Here is an 8,511-nt window from a genome sequence, read left to right as displayed (position 1 = left end):
GTGGACCCAACAATGTGCTGCCTTCAAGAGACTCACCTTACATGTAAAGACACACATAGACTAAGAGTGAAAGGATGGAGAAAGATATATCATGCAAACAGAAACCAAAAATGAGCTGGAGTAGCTACTATTATATCAGATAAAATAGACTTTAAAACAAAAACCATAAAAAGAGATAAAGAATGCCACTATATAATTATAAAAGGATCTATCCATCAAGAAGACGTGACAATCACAAATATATATGCACCCAACAGAGGAGCAGCCAGATTAATAAAGAAAACACTATTAGACCTAAAGAAATAGAGACTAATACCATAATAGCATGGGACCTGAACACCCCACTCTCAATATTGAACAGATCATCTAGGCAAAAAATCAACAGAGAAACACAAAACCTAAACAACACTTTAGACCAATTGGACTTCACAGATATCTACAGAACATTCCATCAAACAACCTCAGGATATTCATTCTTCTCATCAGCACATGGAACATTCTCCAGGGTAGAGCATATGTAAGGTCAGAAATCAAGTTTCAACAAGTTCAAAAAAATTGGAATTATTCCATGTATTTTTTCAGACCACAATGGATTAAAATTAGAAATCAATAACAAATGAATCTCTGGAAACTATACAAACACAAGGAAATTGAACAACATTCTACTTAATGACATAGGGGTCCAAGAAAAGAAATCAAAAAATTTATTGAAACTAATGAAAATAATGATATATCATACCAAAACGTGTAGTACACTACAAAAGCGGTACTAAAGGGGAAATTTATTACATTAAATGCTTACATCAGAAAAATGGAAAGATGGCAAGTAAACAACCTAACACTTCACCTTGAAGAACTGGAAAAACAAGAACAATCCAAATCCAAAGTTAGTAGACAGAAAGAAATAATTAAGATTAGAGCAGAACTAAATGAAATAGAAAACCAAAAAACGATACAAGAGAATAACCAAACAAAACGTTGTTTTTTTGAAAAGATAAATAAAATTGACAAACCATTAGCAAGGCTAACTAAAAAAAGAAGAAAGAAGACCCAAATAACAAAAATTAGAAAGGAAAAAGGTGATATTAGAACTGATACCTCGGAAATGAAAGGAATCACTATAGACTACAATAAACAACTGTATGCCAACAAATTTGAAAATCAGGAGGAAAAGGATAAATTTCTGGACACACAATTACCAAGACTGAGCCAAGAAGACCTAGAAAATCTGAACACACCAATAACAATAAAAGAGATTGAAGCTGTTATCAGCAATCTCCCAACAAAGAAAAGCCCAGGACCAGATGGCTTCATTGCAGAATTCTACTGAACCTTCAAGGAAGAATTAATACCAATTCTCTACAAACTATTCCAAAAGATTGAAACAGCGGCCATTCTCCCAAACTCATTCTATGAGGCAAATATCCCCTTGATACCAAAACCAGACAGAGATATGACAAAAAAGAAAACTACAGGCCAAAATCTTTGATGAATATAGATGCAAAAATTCTCAATAAAATACTAGCTAATAGAATACAGCAACACATACATAGTATTATGCACCAGGATCACGTCGGATTCATCCCACCCAGGGATGCAAGTTTGGTTCAACATATGCAAATCAATAAATGTGATACACCACATCAATAAAATCAAAAACCATACGATCATCTCTATAGATGCTGAAAAAGCATTGGACAAAATTCTACATTTGTTCATGATAAAGATTCTCTATAAATTGGGTATAGAAAGAAAATATTGCAACATAATTAAAGCCATATATGACAAACCCACTGCCAATATTATCCTGCATGGGGAAAATTTGAAAGCTTTTCCCTTAAGAACAGGAACAAGACAAGTATGCCCACTCTTACCACTCCTATTCAACTTATTGTTGGAAGTACAAGCCAGAGTAATCAGGGAAGAGAAGGAAATAAAAGGCATCCACATTGGAAAAGATGAAGTCAAACTGTCCTTGTTTGCAGATGGTATGGTCCTACACATAGAACAGACTAAAGAATCTACAAAAAAAAAAAAATCCCTCTTAGAGTTGATAAATGATTTCAGCAAAGTTGCAGGATACAAAATCAGCACACAATATCAGTAGCATTTCTATACTCCAACAAGTGAAACAGCAGAAAAAGAAATCAAGAAAGCTAGCCCATTTACAATAGTCACCAAAAAAGGAATATACCTAGGAATAAAGTTAACCAAGGATGTGAAAACTCTCTACAACCAGAGCTACAAACCACTGTTGAGAGAAATTGAAGAGGACACAAGAATATGGAAAGATATCCCATGCTCTTGGATTGGAAGAATTAACATTGTGAAAATGTCTATACTACCCAAGGTGATCTACAGATTCAATGCAATACCCATCAAAATTCTGATGACATTTTTCTAAGAAATGGAAAAAGCAATCCTAACATTCATATGGAATAACAAAATACCACAAATAGCCAAAGCAATCCTGAGCAAAAAAATAAAGCTGGAGGCATAACATTACCTGACTTTAAACTAGACTACAAAGCTATAGTATCAAAAACATCATGGTACTGGCATAAAAAGAGACACACAGACCAATGGAACAGAATAGAGAATCCAGAAATCAACCCATACACATACAGTCATCTGACCTTTGACAAAGGTACCAAGTCTACCCACTGAGGAAGAGACTGCCTCTTCAGAAAATGTTGCTGGGAATACTGGATATTCATATGTAGGAAAATGAAACTAGATCCGTTCCTCTCACCATATACCAAAATCAACTCAAAATGGATTCAAGAATTAAATATACATCCTGAAACTCTAAAACTCCTAAAAGAAAGCATTGGGGAAACTCTTCAGGAAGTTGCACTGGGCATAGACTATATGAATTCAAATTCAAAAGCACAGGCAACAAAAGGAAAAATAAACAAATAGGATTACATCAAACTGGAAAGCTTCTGCACAGCAAAAGAAACAATTAGCAGAGTGAAAAGACAATCAGGAGAGGGGGAGAAAATATTTGCAAAATATATATCTGACAAAGGATTAATATCCAGAATATACAAAGAACTCAAAGAACAGTAAAAAACCAAGTAACCCAATTGAAACATTTGAAAAGGAGCTGAATAGGAATTTCTCAAAGGAACATACAGATGGCCAACAGACACATAAGAAAATGCTCAACATCACTCAGCATTAAGGAAATGCAAATCAAAACCACTTTGCGATACCATATCACTCCAGTTAGGATGGCTAACTTCCAAAAGACTGAAAATGATAAATGCTGGCTTTTGTGGAGAAAAGGGAACCCTCCTACACTATTGGTGGGACTGCAAAATGGTGCAGCCTTTATGCAAAATGGTATGGAGCTTCCTCAAACAATTACAGATAGATCTACCATATGACCCAGCTATTCCACAGCTGGGTATATACTCAAAGGAATGGAAATCATCATGTCGTAGGGATACCTGTACTCCCATGTTTATTGCAGTGCTATTTACAATAGCCAAGAGTTGGAACCATCCCAAATGTCCATCATCAGATGAGTGGATAAGGAAACTCTGGTATATCTACACAACGGAACACTACTTTGCTATTAAAAAAAAACGAAACACTACAATTCACAGCAACATGGACAGACTTAAAGAAAATTACATTAAGTGAAAGAAGCCAGGGATAGAAAGGAAAATACTGCATTCTAATAATAAATAAATAAATATACCAACGAATAAATGAGGTGGAGGTGGGGAGGAAAAGACACAGCAATCACAATTCCTTGACCTTGTTAAGACAAGTGAACAGATATGATGTTGATGTGGGGGAGGTGGAAGAAGAAGGCAGGAAAGAGGAATTGGTAAAGGGACACGAAAATCAAGTGCATTGTATATTGATAAATTAAGATAAAAAAATTAAATACTTGAATCTGATCTGCCACCTAAAGCTGAAAAGAATTTTAGCTAAGTAATTTTAACAATATTAAAGCCTTTTGTCTGTTGGGGCAAAAGTAGAAAAAAACCTTGTTATTGCTGTCTGGCATAAATAGTGCAACATTGAACAAAAAAGCTTTTGTAAGAAACAAATATATTGTCAGGAAGTAAGAAAAGAGTTCAGGGACTTTTGACTTGGTGGCGGATATTTGTATATATTTGAGGTCCCCAATGAGATAGTAATTATGCTGTCTGAAATGCAACTGAGCCTGAATTGGCATGAACTTTGCTTTCCTCACTAGGTAATTAAAGTTAGTGACATTCCTGTCTCATACCCAAGTTTCCAGAGTCTATTCAGACTTAAATTTGGTCAATATCTTGAACTTCTGATGATTTTTCAGTAACTCTGTCTGCATCTTGATTTTTGTCTAATGCTAACACAAGCTGTTGCTGCCAATGAAAGTGACGCCTCTGAAGCATATTTTCCTTTCCTGTTTGTCTTCCAAAGATTACACCAAGAGGACCCAATTTAATTTTCAAATCACAAATAGCACCTGGTTATATGCTACATTAGTAATAGTCAAATCACTAACTACACCATCCTCTTCGGGATTCACACACCACCATTTAATGAAATTCTTTAGCTTCCTCACACTTTATCCTTAGCTGATCAGCCCCATATGCCTGTTTTTGCCAGGCAGATACCCTGAGATCTTAAATCAAGATCCCTTAGATCTTAAATACCCTGAGATCTTAAATCAAGATCCCTTGATCCCTTAGATCAAGATACCCTGAGATCTTAAATCAAGATCCCTGAGATCCCTTCTCAAATATGGAATCTCCTAGACCTCAGGACTTCCTAAATACTCTTTTCTCTTATATATTGGCCAAATTGTTTCCCTGGAACTCAATATTGCATATAAGCATCGGGTACATAGCCAGGTCTGTGTTAACATTATATTACAGCACTTAGTGAGTAACAATTTGCATTTAGGGATTTTTTTCAATGGCACAGTAGGAATAATTCTTTCTTATTCTTGCAAAGAAGCTGGTAAAGCCTAGCAAATCAAGGTCTGCTACAACATCAGGGCCCTTGGGAGAATCCTGAAGTGTGCCCCGGTATTGAGAGGTTCCTGAGTGATTTCAAAATGACATCTTTTAACATTTTCCAATGAATAATGAATGTCTCTTAATCCACAAGCCTTGTTAGGCTGCAAGGATGAGGCATCAAGAGACCTGGCTTCTAGCCTTTTCTCTGTCCCAGACTCACAGAGGTACTTGACCCAGTCACTTCAACTCTCTGAGCCTCAGTTTTTTCAGTTGTGCAGTGCAACCTGTCTCAAGTGTTTACCATTACTCTTGTGAGTAACAGGATCTATATCTGTTTCCGATAAGTTCTCATTCTCTGACTAGGGATCAGTGACTGATTCTAGAGACCTGCGGTATAAAAGGAAGGCTTTGGGGAGGTCACTTTAATAGGCAAGGAAAATAGGACTATTTGTGGCCCTTCCTGTCAGGTGTAGGTGGAAGGTCAGAAAAAAGAGTTAAAATTCCCTTTCTGGTTCTGGGTATCTGATTGATGCTGAAGTGCCTGTAAGAAGAAGGCAGAATGCTTCTTTCTTCTCCCCATCTCAGTTACCTAGTACAAAGGGGGATAATTGAGTTTATTCATTCCTAAGGGTCTTCAGGTGAAGTACAGCAAGCTTTGTGGGGCAGTCAATGTCCCACTTTGCATTTATTTGCCTTTAGAATATTTAGCACCATATTACACTGGTCCCAACAAAATAGATACTCTAGGTGGTTCTTGTCTCACAAAAATACTACTACAAACATAGCAAGACAGAAAATACATGTGTTCACAAATACAAAGCACATTTTCTCTAATTTAAAAAAAATGTTTCCCTCTCAGACGCAAACTTCTTCGAGGATGGCTTTTATGTGATCCAAATATTTGCCACTGTGACTGATAGAATCTTTTCCTGGGCTGAAGAACTTGAATCCTATCTATGAGTATAAGATAGATGCCTTTGCCTCCATATATAAAATTTAGAACAACTACAGGAACACAGGTTATTCCGACTGAATAATTCAAAGCTTTCTAAAATGTATAGTTTCACTTATTGAGTAAAATTATAGCATTTTTCTTCTCTGGAAGGATTAAAGCAGTATATAAAGTCCATGTACACCATTGTTGACAGCAGAGAAAGGAGCAGGAGAGTTACTGAAGATTTAATCCAAGGTCATGTTGTACCACATCCCTCCTTTTTCCTGCTCCTATCTCAAATGGAAATCCATCCTTTACTTTCTTTTAATCTCTGAATGCAGCTCCTAAAAGTTACATGGAATTCACATCATCATCATTTGGTTTAAAGTTAGAGGGCACCTTTCTAAATATTTTCTCTTTGAGCACAAAAGAAAAACAACATGCAAATCAAAAAACAATTTAATTTACATTGTGTCAAAATTATTTAGGTCAATTATGAGTATCAAAAATGTAAATTTAATTCAAAATCATTTTATCTGCTATTGATTTTTTAATGTACTGAATATTTATTCTAATAGATACAGCTTCTTGATAAGATACATGTTGTCTTTCTTGTTTCCCCTCTTTCATTAAAAACATGTTTTTTTCTCTAGACTGCTTTCTTTGAAAACAGAATCTCTACAGCTACCATTAATTACAGTTCACTTTTACAGTGAAAATATGTAACTTGTACAAATTGATAGGAACATGCATTGATGTTGATAAAGTTCCTGAGATATTATAGCTCTCAATTTTAAAATCATAGCTCATTTTCAAAAGGATGCAAAGTTAACCATTTTAATCACTCAGCAAATAAAAATATCATCCCCAAAGAGTTATTGCAAAGAATAGATAAAATCATCCTGCACATTCATGCAAATAACTCTACTTAACACACAGTAGGTTAAATAACAAATGTTCACAGGGCTATTTTGTTCAATATCAATTGAGTTAAACACATTATGAACAATTTCTCTATGTCAAACTTACATTTCTCCAAGTTCTAAGTTGCCTCCCCCCTCCCACCTCAGGCAGCCAACCACTTAATTATTTTTGTTTGTGAAAATACCAAGAAATGACATGTGAGGGTGGTCCATGTTCATTATATCCATAACCACCATTAGACATAACAGGTTATTCAGAACTTCTTGTGAAGAGTACAATCTAAATATCAATGATTAAAGGCACAGAAAAGAGCTAATTATACATTAAAAAATTGGAGCCTACCGTTTCAGTTTCTTTGTTTTCTCCAGAGATCTCCAAAGAATTCGTGTGATAGCCACTCCAATAAGGATGCTACTGATCTGTGCAATTCTGACTCTCTGTTCTGAGAACAAACAATCCAAACCCCCTTCACTACCAAAGAGAGAGAGAGAGAGAGAGAAAGGAAAGTAGAAAGGAGAGAGAAAGAGAGAGAGAGAGGAGTAAAAAGAAAACAAAATAAATCAAAAAGAAAAATGAAAAAACAAAAGCAAAAGAAAAAAATAAAATTATGAGCATTACCTAAACACTACCATGTTGGAAAAGATGACAGTAAGATGACAGAGTGAAATATGCAAGCCACTCTGTGCACATCGAACATTTCCGTTTTCCTGGGGACAGCAGCGTGCTCATTCTCATTCTCTCTCACTCTCTCTCTCTTTCTGATTAATGATGCAGGGTTATGCTATCAGCTGTACATAGATCCTGCAAAGCTTCACACTTAGCAAAAGAAACTCTCCTTTCTATTTATAGGACCACAGTGCATTGCCTTTCAATTCTGTGGTTGCATTCAGCTTTTAAGTTTGTGATAACACAGTCTGTTCACGGAGCCCTTTGCTGAAGCTAGGTGCCCTCTCACCCCTTCCATAGATAGTGGATCGCTGCGATCTTCAGCATGATCCTTTCTCATAGACCTCAGTTGTGTTCAGACACCAAAATGGACATTTCTCTATATAGGTAGCTCTCAATAGGACATGTCAGGGTGGGGATGACCTCTGCCTAGAGCACTGTTGAATACACAAATCTCTGAAGTCTTGACATAGAAATAAATACTCCACTGCTTAAGAGAAATTTGGAGCTACTTAACCCACCCCCTATTTCCTGTCCACCCACTCCCTGTTGCCCTCAGGGTCCCAGTGACGAGGCAGCACAGGTAAGTCCAAATTTCCTCCCAGTGGTTAAGGAAGATTGGGTAAAAAGAGGCTGGCTTCCTGTAGCCCAGACCCATAGCAATAGGCTCTTAAAGATCGTGTTCTAAGGAGTAACTGAGCCCCAGAGCCCCAGAGCCCTGGAGCCCAGCGCCACACTTTATTAGGCACCTACCTGACCCCACTCCTCCACTACTAACATCACAGGAAGATGAGCAGGAAGCAGCTGAAGGCAATCCCCGAGACTTGAGTAGTTCCTCTAGATCAGAGCAAGGGAATTTTTCATATAGGCTATGGGAGAAAGAAATATGTTCGTGCAGGTCCAGCCTCACGCCAGGACATATCTGTATGGTATATTTCAGGAAGTACCTGAAGGCTCCCTGCCTCAAAATACCTCCTCTACTTCTACTTTGTCTTTGATTCTGTTCTCCAGGGTCTGAAAGAT

This window comes from Cynocephalus volans, chromosome X, assembly GCF_027409185.1.
Source record: "Cynocephalus volans isolate mCynVol1 chromosome X, mCynVol1.pri, whole genome shotgun sequence".
In the NCBI taxonomy this organism is placed as follows: Eukaryota; Metazoa; Chordata; class Mammalia; order Dermoptera; family Cynocephalidae; genus Cynocephalus; species Cynocephalus volans.
Note: the sequence above shows the minus strand (reverse complement) of the source record.